The 21,335-nt window shown below is 37.0% G+C and overlaps 1 long non-coding RNA gene across 1 annotated transcript in view; it reads right to left on the minus strand.

Annotated features, from left to right (window-relative positions):
- Positions 1-21,335, minus strand: part of LOC141560495 (uncharacterized) — a 57,864-nt gene that overhangs the window by 18,295 nt on the left and 18,234 nt on the right. The gene's annotated exons all lie outside the window — the stretch shown is intronic.

A 21,335-nucleotide genomic window follows, 5' to 3' on the forward strand; every position in this document is an offset into this window, starting at 1 on the left:
TCTTTTCTTTCCTTTCTTTCTTCCTTCTCTCCTTTCTTTCTCCCTTCCTCCCTTCCTCCTTTCTTCCTTCTTTCCTTTCTTCTCTCTTTTCTTTCTTCCTTCACTCTGTTCCACATGTCCATAGTTAGTAGTCTGGTTCTCACCACTTCACTTAATTATTTCCAAACCAAACTAGCCCAATCTCAAACTTAGTGAGATGGTGCCAGAGGTGTCTGGGTCATAAATGTAATACCCCACCTTCCCTGAGATCCCATCATATGAATCTTTGTCTAAGGCTCCCTCACCTCCCTCACATTCCAATTGAGAAGTATCTGTAGTGAGTTTATCTAATGAGAGTCAGTGATAAATCATAGGGTGTATATGGGAGGAAGTATGGGAAATAAGAAAGTTGGGTGCTGATGAGAATAAAGACAAAGGGGGCACATCACCTCACCTCCATATACATACATACACACACAAACATACCTGCAGAGTTACAGATGCAGAGACAGAAGAATGGGAGCCAGGACAGATGATGGGGACAGTGGGAGGTTTTGACTTAGAGTATTGTTAGAGATGTTAAGGGGGAAAAAGACTGGAGGGATGGTTGAGATGGACACAGTTGGAGGTATTGGGAGGCAACAAGTGGAGCTGCTAAAGAAGGCAGGAAAAGAGACCAATTAAACAGAGAGTTCAAGAGTCCATATGGGAAGGATGTGGGTGATGGGCAGCCGGGTGGGGAGATGGGAATAAAAGAGAAAGCTGGAAGGAAACAGGCAAAAGTTGTGGTGGTCGGAGGGCCACATCCATGGGGGATTTGGGATCATGGGAGGGCCATGTACTTGCATCCTGTCCAAGGGCTGAGAAGGGAGTGACGGCCTCAGGGGATGGGTGTGAGAAGGTCCCAGTTCCTGAAGAAGGCATCTGTCAGCTTGCATCTGTTCCCAATGACGTTGAGGCAGAAAAGGTTTTGGAAGATCAAGAGAAGAGGGAGTGGAGATGGGAAGTGATGAAGGCATGAATCACTTGGGAAAGAGAGAGAGTTGAAGAAGACAAAGGCGTGAATTTTCCCTCTTCTCTCCTCCACCCCAAAGGCCCCCCATAATTTCATTCTTTCCTTCCCCACCTCCACACACTTTCCTGCCCAGTCCCATGTGTCCCTAGTGTGTTTGTGCTTCTCATCTAACAGTCCTTTTTACTGTGACTTTTCCATCCCAGCTACTGATACAGCATCCATCAACTCTTTCATCTCCTGTGCCTTATTCCCACTATGACTCTCTAGTAAAACAAGGCAGTCCAGACATCAGAGAATAAAGTATGAGTTGATGTCTCATTAAGTAGTGTCTCATCACTTAAGGTTCTATAGTTCTATGTTTTATGCAGTTTAGACATAACATGATTAATAAATTCTGAACTTGGAATCACTAAAATCTAGGCTCAGGTTACAATTTTTTGATGCTTTCTAGCTGCAGACCACTGACAAATCACTTAAACTCTCCAGGTCTCAAGTTTCCTTATCTGTAATGTGATGATATTAATACCAGAAGAAAGTACCTCTAGGGAAGAGGCTCTTAAAGTGGGATCCAGAAGCTATTATATATATATATGTGTGTGTGTGTGTGTGTGTGTGTGTGTGTATGTATGTATATATATATATATGTATATATATATGTGTGTGTGTATATATGTATATGTATATATATATGTGTGTATATATATATGTGTGTGTGTATATATATGTATATATATATATATGTATATATATATATATATATATATATATATATAACAACACAACAGATAATTCTGATATCTTAGAGATGTCTACAATCATAGACTTACTCCAAACTTTAAGTGGCCACCTGGACTCCATCCCTTATATCACCCTGCTCTCTCCAGAGCATAGGAAGGAAGCAAGATGGGAAGAAGCTTTTGTAAGGTGGCAGAAAGTTATAGAATGCTGTGATCAATGGTTCACAAAGAGACTTTCCATATTTTGTCAATTCTTTCCCTTACCTATAGATATCCAATAGCCCAGTACATGTTCTATTGAAAGATCTGTTGCAGGGAGAAGATACATTCTGTCCCTTTATTACCAAAATACTTTTCATTCAGACTCAACTCTTTTGTAAAAATTCCCTCCCTGATCAATTCTAGTAAATGGGTACTAAACCCTGGGAGGAGCAAAGAGGCTAATTCTCTTTTAGGTAATCCAGATTTGTGTATGTGTCTGTGTGTCTGTATTATGTCATGACTCTTGTGCCCATTCCCTAACCTCAGCTCCATCAAGCCCCTCAATCAAGTCCACTGTGAATATGGAAAACAATCAGTTATTGTCCTCTGCAAAATAATTATCCCTTTAGAAACAGGGAGGACACTCCAGTCTTCCACCGACCCTCCCCACACAGACTTCTACTCCTCAGAATTCCTATATTAATGTCTTCCTCCTCCCCACCCCTCCCCAATTTGAAAATGTCTCCTGACAGATACTCAGGGGAAATGAAAAAGAGAAGGGAGACTAGAATAGGCAATAGGGAGGAGAAAATGAGAAAATGTTCGAAATCCAAAGTCACCATGACTCTGCCAGGTCTGGGACAGAGAGAAGCAAGAGCAGGTATGATGACCCAGAAGGTCTACTGACTGACCCAAGAGTTCTCCAATATTGTTTTTTTTTTCCTCTGAGAAATGACAAAATTGGACTTGATGCCTTTGAGATCCATTAAAACTAAGGATAATGATCTGATCTAACAAAAGATTTTAAATGCTGAAGGTTGACAATTGGGAACAATCTGGCAACCTAGAAAATACCCAATATCAGTATGTACCAAAATAGAAGAACTCTGTACAACTTGGGGCAAAAGGGAAATGTTTGCCATTTTCTAGAAAGGACGAACCTGAAACCAGCTCCTTCATATCTTTGGTCCATCAGCAGTTAGAATAGGGATGTTCTCTTAGGGTTCCCCTGTCTCTGTTCACACCCCTCTTCCCTTCTTTTCCCCAATGACCGACTCTCACCTCTCCAGCCAGCACTTCATCCCTTTAGCGTTCCCTCAAAATCCAAGCCACAAGGGAGGAAAGAGTCAAGGGAACACTACCCACTTTTTGGCTGCCCTTCAGCCTCCAAATCAAAGCAGGCCCAGGACAATAGTAAGATCTTGACACCCAGGCCATGATTAAGCCCAAGGCTTCTCCTTGATTTTAAAATCCATGTGGATTTCCAGGGAAATTTCATCCATATGTTTCTGATTCATTTACACTTAACTCATCAAAATGTTATTTGGTGAGAGTTATTTGAAATCCAAGAGGCCTATTATAAGCCTATTTCATATAAGGAATTACTTTCCTCCCTGTTTTTTTGTGTGTTTTTTTGTTGTTATTCTTTTTTATTTTCAAGGGTATATTCTTTCTTTCTTGTTATTTTTTTTTAATTTTCCCTTTCTTACTCCAGCAAAGCAAGTTATATCTTGAATTGGAACCAGGTCTAAGAATTCATATTTGATTAGAAAGAATATTGGACTGAAAGACAGGAGGTTTGTGTTGTAGTTCTGCCATTGACCCCCTGTGGGTCCATGTAAAACTTTTCTGAGGTGTCTTTAGTTTCCTCATTTGTTAAATGAGGGGTCTGAACTAGCAGATCTCTAAGGATCCCTTCTCTAGCATTTTTATATTTATTGATCTTCCCATCTGTTTCACTCTATAGACTAATCTTCCTTCTAGCTCTAAATTCTCTGTTCTAGGTCACTTCCAAGTTAATCATTATATGGGTTATTCATTCCAATATTCTAAGATCTAAAAACCTTGCCAGTTCTCTATGCCTTCTGGTTCCCCAGCTGAGATTCAAAACCCTTCATTCCATTTACCACCTTAGGTAGATCTGAAGAAGCTTTACATGTTATGGAAGGTAAACAGTGGAACATTTCAAAGTGAGTAAAAGGAGATCAAACTGAGGTAAGGAAGGTTCTATCTTTCTGATAGAACAATACTGTAATAGTTAAAACAAGCTAACATTTTATATAGTTTGCAAAGTCCTCTACTTATATTATCTATACGCTAGCTCAATTACATCCAGAACAATGAGTTAATAATAATATCAAGAAAAAAGAAGTAAGCATTTATTATGAACCAATTGTGTTTAAGGCCTTACGAGAAGTGTTTTATAAATATTACTCCATTTGATCCTATCTGGGAGGTAGATACCTCTTTTTACAGTTGGGGAAATTGAGGCAAATAGATTAAGTTTCTTAGCCAAGGTCACACAACTATTGAGTGTTTGAGGCCAGATTTTAACTCAAGTTTTTACTGAATTTAGGTCCAGCGCTCTATCCACTGAAATATCTAGCTGAGATTAGACACAAGAAAAATTTCTATTCTAATAGGAAGATGAGATCTCACATAGAAAACTATAAGAAGCTAAGAGATGATATCCCATGAAGGACTGGAAGAGGTGCTATTCCATACAATAAGATGGACTGAGTACCAAAACATCCTTACTCAGCCCAGGAATTTTTTGATTATGAAGTTAATTAGGCCTCAAACAGCTGAGTCCACCAACAACAGAGAGCAGTTATATCACTGTAGACTGTAGGCTCTCAGGGAGCAAAAAGGTCAAATGCCTCCAGTGCCCCAGAGTTTGACCCTCAGCTGTTTAGCCTATGTCACTCCAGGGTGAAGACAGAGTAGAATAACTGTAGGTTTTCCCAGCTGGTGAATCCAGCCTTTGTAATATTCTCATTAATTCATTACAAGCAGACCCACTGAAAGGCTTCAAGATCCAGGGCTTCAGGTGTTCATGGCTCTGACTCCTGGGCTGAAAATGCAGCAGCAGCAAGAGCCTCTGATTTAATTGATAAGGTCTTTCCTAAAGCCACAGGGAAAGTAACAGGAGCAAGGTCTGAATCTAGGTACAAGGTAGGGAGATGATAAATCCCAGGTCCCCAGATCTCATTTTGTACAAGTTTTGATGACTAGGCATCAGTACTGGATGCACTGCATGCAGACAGTAGGGATACATGAGAATCTGCTCTATATATTAAGTGAGATACTGAAGGAATAAAAGACCTTTATTCTTGAAAATCTTCTAGTTCAACTGGGAAGACATGAATGAGAACAACAGAGAACAATATAATAGCACATGAAAAATATCCAGTGCAGATGGACAATGTTACTATCACAGACAGCTTGACTAGAAGCATTATAAAAAGTTAGGTTGTCTACTCCACTCTACATCTCCAGACAAGCTATCTTGGGCAGATGTATCAGTGTAGAATTTTCTGAGTCCTATTTGTCACTGTTATGGGAAATTGTCTGGTGAAGGCATCTGATCATCATGAGTTAAGTATTCCCTCAGAGAAGGAAAAGGATATTCTAAAAGAACACAGTATGCATAATTGGATTTTCAGATATAGAAACCATACAAACATTACTCTAGAATCAGGAGGAAATTGAGAAGCCACATTTTCTAACTCATTCATTTAACAGCTAGAGAACTGAGGTCCAGGAATTTTACCTAAGGAAATTGCCCCCTCCAGCTAGGTGTATGGGAAGGCAGAACAAGATGCTTCTTGAAATCTTAAGAGCCAAGCCAATAAAAGAAAAGGTGTGTCTATTTCCCTATTTTCTTCTTTCTTTAAGAAATAATAATCTTGCAGCATCACAGAATGTGAGAGTGAAAAGGAACCTTAGAGACCAATTTCGTCCAATTCACCAAAAGTTTCAACTCGGTGGGAAATGGCTTGCCTAGAATCCCATGTGAGGGTGCAGCCAGGTCAGGACCAGAACTGAGTCTTTTGGACTTCTCTGGCCAAAAACTCTGAGTCTATAGTAATTGATCTTCTTTACTGTTATTTTCTGCCTCCCATCTGAGCCCTGGCCTTTAGGGATCTATGCACTGCCCCATAGTAAAGATTTCAGGGTTTACTGATGAAGACTGCTTTATATTTCATCCTACCTTCCATCTTTCAAGTATAGAAGGGTTGTTGATGTTGTTATTTATCATTGCTCCTACTATGGGGAGCAAACTTGCTGGTATCTCTCTTTACTTCCTAGAAACCAATGGGGAAAATATGGGAAGACAGGAAGATAGGGAAGAAGACTTAGAAAGAACCCCTAAAGTGGCAAGTGCACCTACCTGACTTGCTGAATGGCAGAACTCTAATTCAGATGTAGAAGTCTAAGGGCACTGCCAAGAAAATGGACAGGAGAACAATTTTATGTAATCACGCAGGTTCTGAAATCTTAGAGGCAGCTGGGTAGTATGATATACAGAGTACAAGACTTGGAGTCAGGAAGATGTGAGTTTGAATTCTACTTCAGCCACTTATAGTTGAATAATATTGGGAAAGTTAATTAATCTTTCTGTAAAATGGTCACCTATCCCCCAGGTGAGGATCAGATCAGGTAATTTATATTCAGTTCTATATACATGCTAATTGTTCTTAGCAAGTAACTAGTCCAAAATAAAAATATATTGACCTATATTCCAACTTTTTCTTTTCTTAGTTGTGCATGTGGTGGGGGGCAGGGCAAAATTGCAATATGAAAGCTGTCAAGGTTCCTTAGAGTTTATCTCCTCCAACACAGAACTCTTAGGACTCCACAGAGAGCATGGAACAAAAGAGATAGAGATAGAAATAGAGATACACACACTCACACACAGAAAAAAAGAGACAGAAACAGAGAAGGGATGAAGGGAGGAAGGGAGGAAGGGAGGAAGGGAGGAAGGAAGGAAGGAAGGAAGGAAGGAAGGAAGGAAGGAAGGAAGGAAGGAAGGAAGGAAGGAAGGAAGGAAGGAAGGAAGGAAGGAAGGAAGGAAGGAAGGAAGGAAGGAAGGAAGGAAGGAAGGAAGGAAGGAAGGAAGGAAGGAAGGAAGGAAGGAAGGAAGGAAAGAAGGAAGGAAGGAAGGAAGGAAGAGAGGGAGGGAGGGAACAGAGAGAGGGAAGGGAGGGAGGGAGGAAGGGAGGGAGGGAACAGAGGGAGAGAGGGAGGGAGGAAACAGAGGGAGGGAGGGAGGGAGGGAAGGAAGAAGGAAGGAAGGATAGTTCAAGAGAAAAATAAAACCCATAAAATAAAAAGCTAGTAATAATTATAGATCCAAAATTATAGCTTTCCATGAAGAATTGAAGAATACAATTAGGAAATTAGGAAAATTGACTCCATAAATGAAAATCTCTCAAAAAAGCAGTAACAAAGAGACTAAAAAATTCAGAATACAAAAAAGTGAATGAAAATTTAGCAGAAAAGATTGAATAAGGCAACAATGTTAAAATAATTCATTAATTCTTTGTAAGCCAAAGCAATTGATAACGGTAGACTGTGGAAAGTCTTCTAGTAGACATGAATTTTAAAATTAAAAAAAATTTAATTAAAAAAAAATCAATACCACAGCGTAGAAATATCTGAAAAGAGACAACAAAACATTGATCAAGACAATGTATAGATCATTACCAGACCAAAAAAAAAAAAAAAAAAAAAAAACAAGAGGAAAAATTCCTTAAGTAATTAAGGAAGGACACACAGATACAAATTTCCTACTGCTAATAAAGCATATTCACCCCAGCCTAAACAGGTGGGGCTTGCTCCCATTCTAATAAAATGTACAGAAAATATCTTATTCCTCATTTATCACTTAGTGTTTCACCTCTATTCCTTCCATTCTATCCTTATCTACTCCAATACTTAGCTGCATCCCACTCCATTTAGCATTTTTTTGTGATTTTTAATTTCTAATCTGTGCTATCTGATTCTGTCCTTAGAAGGGTTCGAAAATATTGGTTCAACCTCTTCTGTATATAACTCTCAGATACTTTAAAATTTTAAATCTAGGTGGTGCAATAGATAGAGAATTGGGACTGGAGACAGGAAGAGCTAGTTTGCTTCCTTTCCTTTGTTCCTTTCTAACTAGAAAAGTCCTTAGAAATCATCCAGACTAAATGGGAATTCCCTTTGTAGCATCTTCCAAAAGATTATCTAATCTGCCTTTAAAAACCCCTAAACTGATGTGAGAAATTCATCACATACTCTTTCTCCAAATCAGCCTATTCCATTTGAATAAGGCAACTTTGTTAGGAATAATTATTTTATTATATCAAGCCCAAATCAGCCTTGTGATTTCTACTCCTTAATTTTAGTTCTGATGTCTGAGATTAAACAAGGCCATTTATATCTCTAAATATTCTCCTTTTGTAAGCTAAACAACCTTTTTTTTTTTCAAGGAATTCTCCTATGATTATATTTTGTCAGATTACTGCCTTTTCCCCTTCCTAAAACCTTGTCTGTTTTATACACACACACACACACACACATATATATATATGCATATATAATTTTTAACAAGAGTACCATATCCTTTTCACTATAGAATATGAGAAGATGAGCACATCCAGCATGCCATTTCTCTGAATAATAACCTATTACTTTTGACTAAGAAAAAATAAACAGCTTTTAAATTAACAAACAAATAAATAAAATAAAAGCTTTTAAATCCTTCATAACTCACCTCCAGTCTACCTCTCCAGGCTTGCATCATGTTATTCCCTTTTGCACCCTCTGCATTCCATACAAACCAGCCTTTTTGCTGTTTCCCAAATTCCATAATCTGTCTTTAAAATAACCTTTTGCATCACCTGTCTCTAAAAATCTGGTATGAATTCCCTCTTTAATGAATAGAAAGGTATGAATTAATTACTTAATATGTGCTAAGCACTTTACTGAATACTAAAGAATACAAATAAAAAAGCAAGCCAATCCCTCTTCATCTCTTTCTATAATCCTTTGATTTTTCTCAAGGCTCAGTTCATGGAACCATTTACCTATGGGATGAATTTTCTCATCCCCATGGTTCTTTGGTTCTTCAAATGATCATGTAGTCACAGTTAGGATTCAATTAATACAAATAATGAATCCTGCAAGGATTCAATCTATATTTCCATTTCCTTTGGGTTGGAATTAATTACCATGTTTTAAATAACTGTTTTATATAATTATAGTTTGAAATAGTGTGAATTAAAATACATTTGCCCACTTCATTTTACACAATTATAATTTCAAATAGTATAAGATTTAGAATCCCTTTAACCATTTCTTGAAATTGATTATTCACTTACTAATTGAGATACTCTAACCTTACATATTATACCCTATAGTAGAAGATAAATTACTTGAGATCAATGATTGTTTTAATTTTGTCTATATCCTTCATAATTGCTGCAGTACCTTTCACGGGTTAGGTATTTAATAAATGTTTATTAGATTGAATCAAGTCCCCCTCCCCATTCCCAGCATAAGCACCTCCTTCCTACTCTCTATTAATTATCTTGATTTTAATTTGTACCATAGTATTATTGTACCATAGTATTGCTTCTTCTATTAAACCATTAATTTCTGGAGGTCAGAAAGCTAGTCTTTATATCCCCAGAGCTGTGACCAGTTATAAATAGTAGATACCCAACATGGTTATTAAATTTAATTAAGCTGAAAGGAAGAATTCCATCTTTGTATTCATTCATTGGTCAAATCCTATTTCCCTAATTTGGGATAAAGGGAGAATCATTGTTTTCTTTAGACAAATAGTCTTGGACTGCTTGGAAGGACCCTCCAAGTAGCCTCATCTCATCTGCCACTTTAGTTCTGCCCACATTTAATCCTAATTCTGTCTAGACCCAAAAAGCAAACTCTCTGGTTTAGTATATCATAGAGGAAGACATGATAAGAACTGGAGTTTGGTCCTAAGTTTCAGCATGAATAATAAAAAAGATTCTCAACTAATTCTCCCCAATGAAACCAAAAATGCCTATATAAACAATCTGAGATCAGGAAAATCAGGACTGACCACCTTGGACAACTAGAATCTCTGCATATTGGCTCTTCATCTCTCAAGTGGGAATAATAAAACTTATATTATGTACCTCACAGGAATGTTATGAGGAAAGTGTTTTGTTAACCTTTAAGTGTTAGAGAAACATGAAATTTTTATATACTTAGGGGGAAAATCATTTCCTGTTGACCAAACCTCTTGTGATGAGCCTTTCCTCACTAAATTGGGTTGAGTCTTAGATACCAGACACAATCTATCAAGGGGACCATATGCAAAAACCTTTGGTGTAATAAGAATTGCTCTGAGTTTTTGCTCTGCTCAACACAGCCTCCCAAACCTTAGAGATACTTCCATACCACACAAGAGGAGGACTTGAGAAGTTTCTACTCATTATTATTATGTTGCACCATACTTCTTTTTTAAATCAATCATTAAACATTTATTATAAGTACCTGCTATGTGCCAGGAACTTCCCTAAGTGCTGAGAATCCAAAAAGAGGAGAAAGACTATTTCTGTCTTCAAGGAGCTTACAATCTAATGGAGGAGACAACATGCAAACAAATTTATACAAAGCAAAGCTATATTCAAGACAAATAGATATAATTAACAGCAAGAAGGTACTGGAATTAAGGGAGGGTGGGGAAAGCTTTCTGTAGAAAGTAGGATTTTAGTTGGGACTTTAAAGAAGTCAGGGGGTTGGAAGTCAGAATAGTGTCACAGAAACAACAGGAAATCTCTTCTTATAGATGAGTTACAACCCATATTGCTGGAGGGTAGGGCCAAGATAACCCAAAGATGGATCCTTGAAGGAGCAGAGTAAATACTTTATATGTCCTATCTGTAAGTTCCATGAGAGTAGCATCTATGTCTTAGACAAATTTTATACCATCACTCCTCAGAGCCTCACACTTAATGCTTATTTAATCAAACTGATATAATTCTAGATCACCATTATTGGTGAGTTCACCATTCCCTCTGCACTAAAAGAGTAGCTACAAGGAATAAGGTTAACTTGTTTTTCACAAAGAACAGAGGGAGATGGTAAGCAAGCAGAATAAACGTCAATCTTACTCCAAATTCAGACATTGGGGTTGGTTCTTTTTTTCCTTGTCTTTCTATCTTCCTCAAGGAGCCATAAGAAGTTTGGAAAATTTTTTTTAAAATTGCTTTTCTTTTACAGACTTTTTTTCTGGACAACATAGAGCATGTCTAAAAAAGACCAGCTGTGGGAGACTGGGTGGCAAGTCTCATAAAAACCTATGAATTTTATTTACTCCCATATATAATTAGAATAATAACTGCTTGGTAGCCTTCTCCCACCCTTTAGTCTCTCCAGTTCGGTTAGTCCTAGTGTCAGGGCAAGCTGTGAACTTCTGACAACGCCAAGTTCACTTGGGGCTCCCTCACCAACTCCAAGGCCTCCCATAGTCTATTATAAGCATGACTCATTATTGAGATGGACAGCTTTATGGCTGGCTACAGAGATCACTCATCATCCACCCATGACACCCCTCAGTGCTGGCTCCTGCCTGCTGAGACCCACATGATGGATTAGAGAAATCCAGCAATAAGGTGTTATGAATCACAGAAAAGCCATGGCAATTTTGTCATAGGAAGGGAGCTAAGCAGTCATCAGCCTTAGTTTCCACTTTGAGCTTCAACTTCACTTAAATATTCTTAAATCCCTCTCACATGGACATTTCTATCCTGATGCAGATCATTGTCCTTCTAAAGTGAGTTGCCAAAAAGTTTATTGCTTGATAGACAACTTTCTTTTTTTCTTTTATTAAATTTTCATTTATTTTTTGACAACTTTCTTTCCAAACTTAGTTGCAATGGTCCTTGGAGAAGCAATACACAGTTCATTACCAATTATTTATTTGAAGAAAGTTCCCTTCTATGATATGAGGCATGCAAGTAGGACTTTTGACAAAGTATACATATATATACATATATATATATATATATATATGTTCATACTTATATAAGCATATTACATGTCTACACATTAATATAAATACATACATGTGAGTGTACATATATGTGTGTATATATTTCACATGTCTGTGTATTGTGTATAAAGAGATTGTAACACTATGGCATGTCATTCACGCTCACTTTCTCTCTGGCCTGACCTATTCCTCCCCAATTTGTACCTAGTTTAGGTGATCTGGACAGTTTTGGCATGGTGGGGGAAAGATGGGTGATTATGCTGCTACAATTCACTCTCAAGATCCTAGAGGTAACCATGAAAGGTAGGAATTATAAATAAACACTCCTGACTGTAGTTTCCCCATTGGTGTTCTTGCCCTTTACACAAATAAAGCAAAATGATATCATTAAACAGGAAACATTTGGTAAATGAGAAGAAAACAGCAAGAATAATCACAATATGATATTTACTCAATAGAAAGCAAAAGCAGTAATAATGGAGCTATCATTGGCCACTTGGACCACATTTTTTCATCAATGCACACTGTATCCACGTTGAGATTAGGTGAAGAGAAAGTGGGCACAAACTTAGAGAAACCTAAAAGTGACATATATGATAAGGGAAAATCTGGAGCAACTCAAAACTCCAAAGTGAAAGCCTTGACATCCCTGATCTTTTTAGGGAACAGTCTGCACCACATATTACTCACTTGAAGAGAACATTTCTCTTCTGAGACTCTCCGGTCCCCTGCCAGATGAAGTCACTTCTCTGCTACTCTGAACCATGGAAGCAATTTTATGCTCTTTCAGGGACAGTTGCCTTAAAGTGCAGAGGTGTGCATTTCTACCCTGTTGGCTATGGAGAGCTCTCTGGCTCCATGAAGTCAAGTCTTAAGGGATTTCCCTTCCCATAAGCTCTAGATGACACTAAAAAAATAAGGCAGCAAACTCAGCCAGCTTTCCATCCACCAAAATTGATTCTCTTTTTGTCCAATCAGTTCCTGATCTCAGAACTTTTTTACAGTCATATCCAAGCAGAAAATCTTATCTTCTTTTCTGTTCTATCCTAACTGTGGCTTCTTCTCAGTTTCTATTCTCTGGCAACTAATTCCCCAAATCAGGGCCTCCTAGCAAGTAGTGTTTCTATCATCTATTAAAAAAGCTAAAATTCATATTTCTATCAGGTATCACAAAATAATTATCATATAATAGTCCCATAGTTCCTAAACAATTATTCAATGCAATTCCCCCAAAATAAATTCCAAAACCCTAAAAAAATTTCAAATTAGCAGTTGGGAAACAATGCTCTGCAGCCTTCTTTAATATGGGTCAGTGCTTTTGACTCTGAGCTACTTTTGACCAAGTCCTTTTGAAACTAGTATCAAGGGATTATTTTCCCTCAGGTCCTCAGTACTTTTGCACAAAACTAAACAACCCCCATTAAGCCCAAAGTAACATTGGGTTTCAAAATTCAGCAGAATACTATCTATTTATATATTCATTCAACAAATACATACTAATAAGAACTGACATTTATATAGTGATTTAAGGTTTTGCAAAGATGTATATGTGTATACACACATATATACATATATGCATATATGTATTGTGTGTATATGTATATACGTGCTTATACATATTTATCCCAATTTATTCTATGTACACAGAGCTATGCTAAAGATCTCAGGCAGATGAAGAAATGTATCAATCAGTCCTTGTACTCTGAGTATGACTATTAAGTAATGAGACTGATTTTGAACAGTCTCCTTTTATATATGTATGTGTGTGTGTGTATGTACACATATTTTTTTATTTGTAAGTCATATATAACTTACAAATATTGTTATATATATTATACATTACATATGTATATGTAAATATAACAATGACAAATAAATCAAAAACAAAAATAAAAAATAAAATAAAAACAAAATAAATACTGTCCTCTTCAAAATAGTCCCCTTGGGACACTAAATACTCATTCCAACAATGTCATCTTTGTTCAAACACTTATGGGACTCCTCTTAGAAACTGCTTTCAGAGCCTGGGGCACATTTTTCTTACAATCTTCAGTCATGGCAAATTTTTATTCTTTGACTCAGGTTTTGATGTTCTGAAACAGTCAAAAGTTATTCTGAGCCAAGTCTGATAAATAAGGTGAGTGATCCCTTTGAGTAATAGCTTTAGGCTCAAAAACTAAGTGTGATTATATCAGTCAGGGCACAAAGGCAATTCAGGTCAACTCTACAAACATATTAATTTCCTACAATATGCACTGGGCTAGATGCTTTCAGAGATATAAAACGGAAGCACAGTCTCTACCCTCACAAAGCTTATAGTCTAGGGGACTGAAACGATGCACACACATGCAGTGAAAAGACAAATTAATACATAAGTGTCTAACACAGTTGCAAACAAAATGTTATATGCTTCCAGGGAGGAAGAAAGAAGGGAGTGGTAGAGAGATAAGGGAAGACTACATGGAGGAAAAGACATTTGAGTTTAAAAGTCTTAAGAATTGAAGAGACAAAGGTAAGGAGAGTATTCCAAGCATTTCAAGAACATCACCAGCAAAGGCACAGATGTGAGGAAGTATGTCAGAATGAAGCTGTCTAAAGAGCACTAGATTTGGTTCGGGGTTCATATCCCTACTCTTATGATTTCTGCTACTTACTAATTTTGGACAGATTCATTTCATTTCTAAGCTTCTCATCTGTAAAATAAAAGGATTGGATTGTGTAGAAACTTGAGAGTACTCAAAGAGAATTAACATGAGACAAATCTGAAAGGTCAAATGGCCACAAATTAAAGCCTTGATTTCCAGGCAAAGAAAAGAGTTTTAGAACATAAAACAGAATATATAAAACAATGAATAAAAACAAAATTATTTAAGGAAAGAGTAAGGACTAATCATAGAAAGCTTAGCTTAAAAAAAAACAATCATAGAAACTGAAGAAAGAGAAAGATTCTAAGAAGTAGAGATTATAAGAAACATTCTGACAAGGTTGGGAGGTAGGTAATAGCCTATTAAATGTAAGAAAAAAGGAGTCCAAATGTTGAGTTCAGAGAAACGTTTGGAAAACAGTTGAGTTCAGGGAAATAATATAAAGTAAGCCACACTATTGAATACTTTAAATGACAAGATAAGTAGCTTCTATTTTATCCAGAATACAGAGCAACAGACAAGAGACAATATTAATTCAATTAAATTGTTATTTAATTTTAATTCTTATAAATGAAAAGATCATATTATATATTATAATTTAATTGTTAAATTATTCATTAAAATAACAATCAGGAACCATTAACCCTTTGAAAGAAGAGAAGTTTATTTGAAGAACATTAATTTGGCACATGTGTGTGGAAGACAGATGGGAAGGGGTCGAAAATGGAAGCAAGGAGTCCAATTAGAAAGCATTGCAATATTTCAGGTGAAAAGTGATGAGGAAGTATACTCTCATGGAGACTATAGTGAATACTAATTTGCAAAATACTATATTGTCTCATTTGATCTCTACAATAACCCAAGAAAATAGCCATTATGCTCACTGTACAGTTGGGAAAATTAAGGCTAAAAGGTTGTGATTTGGCTTATAACTAGTTTCTAAAGCATAATGTGACACTTTTTACAATGCTATGCCAGACTGTTTCTCAAATAGTATAGAGAAAAAAGGTCAGATTTGAAATTTCTTAAAGAGGTAAAAACTGATAAGACTTGGAAAGTAATTGCACATGAAGATAGGAAAAAGAAGAATCAGAAAATTGTGAACTTTGGAAACTGAATAGATTATGAAGAGAGAAGAAGGAAAGGAAATAAGCATTTATTAAGCACCTACTATGGCTTAGGCACTATATTAAGTAATATACAAATATTATTTCATTTGATCGTCACAACTGTAGGAGTTAAGTGTTATTATTTCTATTTTATAGTGGAAAAAAAACTGAGGCAAGCAGAGGATAAGTGATTTGCCCAGTCTCACATAGCTAGAATCTGAAGTTAAATTTGACTCTAGACTCAAACTACCTAGTTGCATCTAGCTAATGGAAGAAATAGGGGAAATTGGAGATGATGGATGTGCATGTATTGGGAATGTGGGAGAATAGGTGGAAAGATACTAAGTCCTAAAGAATAGGGCCATGTATATGTTATAATGGATAGAGTTCTAAGCCAGGAGTCAGGAAGACCTGATTCAAATACAGCCTCAGACACTTAGCTGTGCTACCCTCAGCAAATCACCTAACCTTGTTTGCCTCCATTTTCTCATGGTAAAATGAAATAGAAATGGCAAATCACTCCAGTACCTTTGCCAAAAAAACCCCCAAAATGAAGAGTTAGCTATGACTGAAAAATAACCGACCACCAACAAAGGACAGAGGGGGTCTATAAAGGTGGAGCAGACATGGGAAATAATTCAAGAGTAAGGAAGCCTAAGCAAAGGAATTGCTGAGCTCTAGTGTATATTTGATGTGTGAGAGGGTGGATTTAGTGGGAGGGGTGATGGATTGGGAACAGGATTAATGCATAATCTAGACATCAACAAGAATGTCTATAGCAGAGTAACTTTTGAAAACTATTTGAAAAACTGGATTAAATCCCTAATTAATTCCCTCACTAGCCACTTAAATCTATTTATTGACTCCTCATTTTATCCAGACTCCCTCATAATTATACCACAAAATCATGGGCTAGCAGGCCTGCAGGTAATCCTTGGTGCCCAAGACTGGGCAAGAAACAATCTGAAAAAATGAGGTGATACTGGATTTTTGTGGTCCTCCAAGGCTGACGGCAAGAGACGAAATAAGTGAAAGGTAGAGTAACACAGTTCTCTGCCCCTGCTCTGTCAAAGGCATTCACCAGCAGACCACATGAACTGGCCCTTCCACCCTTTTGAGGTACCCCTTCCTCCCTCCCACAATCCTCCATGCCTTTCTTGTTTGACTTAACACATACTTTTTAATTGCCTTCCTGCCTGATGTGGAGAGACAGATCAGGAAAGAATAAGGAAAAAATGCAGACACATGAACATGTGTGCTCATCACACACACACACACACACACACACACACACACACACACAATCCTGAATCAAAATGAATGTTCAAAACCACAACCTTCAAACAATTATAAAACATACAGCAAGAATCTCCTGGCATCAAATCCGGTCTTTCCATCAAACCACCTGGTCCTATTTAACCAAAGCCACAAATAATATTTCCATGTGGTGGGACTTAGTGGAGGGTGTACAACTTTGGCAGGGACCAGGGTGATTTGGGGAAGAGAAATACCCAAAGTTTTTTTTTCTTTACTCTTTCCAAAGTGACCGGATTCTCCCTGGGCCAGTCAGTTTCTGCCAAAGAAAAAGATCTCTTCTAACTAACAGCCTCCCCCGCTTTGCTACTCTCTGGATGCTCCTTTCACCCCCTACTCTACCCCCACCTCCCTGGGAGCTGGCAGATGGGGATACAGAAGGGAGATGAGAAGTAACCAGAGTCTATAAGCCAAGGGAGACCTCAGCCTAATAGAAGTTGTCATGTGTCAGCTTAGAAGCATTAGCAACCCCAGCCTGGGATGCAGCTGCTCCCAGAGGCCCACAGCCAAAATGATGAGGATGTGAGATAGCATAAATGATGCAGGTTTGGGAAATCGTGCCTTCCCAGAAGCCAAGCAAAGGGGCACAGGGCATGAAAGAAACTCAGCAGAAGGCAAATGAGGAATAGAGTAAAAATGCAAAATCTGCCCCTTGTCCTACCCTGGGTTCTGGACTACTAGGACCCTGAGACCCCAGGTGTAATAAACACCATCACTAGAGGAGAAGGAAAAGAGCAGAAGAATTAAAGCGCTTTAGAATCTGATAGTCTCAGAAATGCCAGAAGTGGAAAAGACTTCAGAAATCATTTTATCCCTGTTCCTCATTTCAGAGCTTCTTTTGGCTGGCTCATCAATTTGAAAAAGCTACAGTAACTAATGCTGGTGCTAAAACAGCCAATGTGAGGCACTCAAGGGGCTTATTAGCCTAGTGGAGAAAATTTCTTTCAAGAAAGGAATTTAATAACAGATTTCATGTTTGTATATAGTTACTCTATAGGCAATGGTGAATTCTCTTTTTTTCTCTTTTTCTTTTTTACAAAAATGTTAAGAAATTGCATAAATTTCTACTAGAGTAATATAGATCACAGCTGGACATCAAAAAGAAAGTTATGGCATTAAAGCCTTGAGTTGACACTGTGAGAGAAGAAAGGATCTAAGACTTACAGCTTTGATGAGAAAGCTGAGTCAGGAGGAAGTTTCCTATACCTAATAGGGCCGGGACTGAAGACCTTGATCTTTAAGAGACCAAAGTTCTGAGGAGAAAACTTGAGTCATATAAACAGCTATCTCACAACCATCTCTGTTTCTTACCTCAATCTTGGACTGACCTTGAAATCTGAATCTTAACTCTTACGATGAGTTTCTTGCATATCTTAGTTTTTTGTATTTTTTTTTCTCGTTTAATATTTTGTTTTCCCCCAATTACATGTAAAAATTTTACTATTCTTTTTTTTCAGATTTTGAGTTCCAAATTCTGTCTTCCTCCCCTTCTCCATTCATTGAGAAGGCAAGCAATTTTACATAAATTTTACATGTGTAGTCAAGCAAATTAATTTCCATGTAGGTCATCCTATGAAAGAAAATACAAACAAAATAAAACAAAATGAGAAAAATGAAGGTATTTTTGATCTGCATTCAGAATCTACTAGTTCTTTCTCTGGAGATGGGCAGCATCTTTCATCCTACAACATACAGAATTTTCTCAGATCTTTGGATTACTCAGAATAGGTAAGATATTCATAGCAGATCATCCTACAATATTATAGATGATTCTTGGTTGTAAGCTTAGTTCTTTTGCCCTCCTAAATACTATATTCTTTGTTCTCTTATCCTTTAAAAGAAAATTCTTTAAAGAAGTTGCTGAATCTTGTGTTATCTTGCCATGTGGCTCCATAATATTTGAATTTTCTTTTTTATTGCTTGCAATACCTTCCTGCTTCATCTGGGAGGTCTGGAATTTGGCTATAATATTCCTGGGAGTTTCATTTTGAGATTTCTTTCAGGAGGTGATTGGTAGAATGTTTCAATTTCCATTTTACCCTCTGGTAGATTGTTTCAGTTTCTATTTCACTCTTTGGTTCTAGAATATCAGGGCAGATTTCCTTGAAAATTTCTTCAAATATGATATCTGAGCTTTTTTTATCATGACTTTCAGGCAGTCCAAACATTTTTAAATTATCTATTGGGGCTCTATTTTTCAGGTCAGTTGTTTTTCCAATGAGATATTTCATATTGTTTTCTATTTTTTCATTCTTTTGATTTTATTTTTTGATGTCTCATAAAGTCATTAGTTTCCACTTTCACATTTCTAACTTTTAAGGAGCTATTTTTTTCAATGCATTTTTGTACCTCTTTTTCCATTTGGCCAATGCTAAATTTTAAGGAGTTCTCTTTGGTGAACTTTTGTATATCTTTTTTTCCATTTAGTCAATTTTGCTTTTCAAGGGATTCTTCTCTTCTTTAGATTTTTGTACCTCTTTTAAATTTTGGCTTATTCTGTTTTTTAAGGTGTTATTTTATTGAGTATTTTTGTGCCTCTTTTACCAAACTGTTGATTTCTTTTTCATGATTTTATTGCATCACTTTTGTTTTTCTTCTATCTCTCTTACTTTATTTTCAAAATTCCTTATCAGCTCTTCCATGATTTGGAACCAATCCATATTTTCCTTGGAGACTTTGGATGAAGAAGTACTCTTTCCAACCCTGGAACTTCGACCATGGTCCCTATTGTGTTGTTCTGTTGTGTTTAAGCTCCTCCTTGTACTGGGATTAAGATCCAGGACTGTGACTCAGAACCAAGTCTAAACAATGCAACAATGTCCCTAGTACTGGCAAAGGGACCCCTGGAAATCCCCTTCTGACCCACTGTCCAGTTTCCTTATTGACTGTGGGCTGAGAAGCCTGGAAATTGTCACTGTTATCACTGATTCAGTTGCCCTAAGGATTACTTCTGGTTTGCTGGGAACCAATCTGAGCTGGTACAGCCTGCCATGGATTGTACTCTTCTCTCACCCTGGTGCAACAAGACCTTTCCTGCCGACTTTCTAAATTATCTTGGGCTGGGAAATTGTCTTGCTCCACCTCTTTGTGGATTCTGCTATGCTAGAAGTTTTTAGAATCATTATATGAAAATATTTTGAGGAGTTAGTGGAAGAGTTCAAGTAAATCCTGCCTTTATTCCATCATTGTGGAATTTTGACACTTAAGAAACCATGATCTTGACCAATCCTAATGTTTTGGTTTATAGTGACGTGGTTCCTGGTTTGAACTTCAGTCTTTGTATGTATTAATTTCCCCTAACCAACATTACTGTTATTAAGATAATAATGGAATATCTTTCTATGAAGACTTACCAAGTATTATAGAAACCTCTTAAGAAGTCTGGTTAAATAAACACTTTATCCCAGGGGCAGAAGGCAGTAGGAAGGAAAAGGAAATACTTACAGAGAAGTAGATAGAAAATGCTGACCAATTTATAAGTTTGGTGCTGAACACCAAAAGAAAAACAATTATTAACTTTGTGTAGCCTTAGTTTACTTAGAATTCAACAAAAAATGAACAAAATTAAGAAACTATGCTACATGTTTGGAATACAAAGACAGAAATGAAAAATCAGCTTTTACCCTCAAGGAATTAAAATTCTACTAGAGGGATATAGTATGAACATATAAGGAAAAGGTATTCCAGGGAACACAAAAATCATATATTCTGTGGAAACTCCATCCCCAGCAGTCTTTGTGAAACCTTAGAAAGTAATGATGTTGACCTCACATAGAACCTGATTGGATGGACTCACTTTCAGTATACCAAGTTTTAAAACTATAATAAAAACATGAAATAAGATACAGACTAGAGGTCAGAGTGGTTAATTCAGAGAAATGGAAAAGAAAATTGGAGCTGTATTTAAACTTTCTCTAGTAGAAGTGTTGCAGAAGACTTTATCCCCATAACCAGGAATTCTGATAGAAAGTAAGGGTTCTCTACAATGTTCTTCAATTCCTCTGTCATGATGCAGACTTAAGACACTGAGGTTTTAGCATTCTTATGCTGAAAAGAGGTATCTGAGACTTCAGAATTCAGGTGATTGTCTAGTCCTGAGAACCTCTTTCAATCCTTAACCTAAAGTTTCAGATACAAACCAATAAAATAAGTGAACATAAAAGAGTGAAAAGAGTGACTGAGCAGTACCAACAGATACTAATCTCTCTAATACAGTCATACATGAGTGAAACTAACTATGCTCTTTTTTAATTATTTTAAAAATGTTGGCGTTAAAAGATGAGGGAGAATAGATTCACATATTTTCATTCATTACTCTTTTGAGTAGTGAATACTGTATTTTTAAAAGAATTAAACAAGTGAGACTATTGACTTAATATGGATTCGTTAGGTAGGCATGCTTTCTGAATGCTTGATTTTAAAACTGCAATGAAAATTTTACTTAGAATGATATACAGGGTGGAAACCTGTTCACTGAGCCAGAGCAAGAGGAGAAGGAAATGGAAGCTGTGTCTAGCGATTGCC

This window comes from Sminthopsis crassicaudata, chromosome 3 (genome assembly GCF_048593235.1).
Source record: "Sminthopsis crassicaudata isolate SCR6 chromosome 3, ASM4859323v1, whole genome shotgun sequence".
Taxonomy (NCBI): Eukaryota; Metazoa; Chordata; class Mammalia; order Dasyuromorphia; family Dasyuridae; genus Sminthopsis; species Sminthopsis crassicaudata.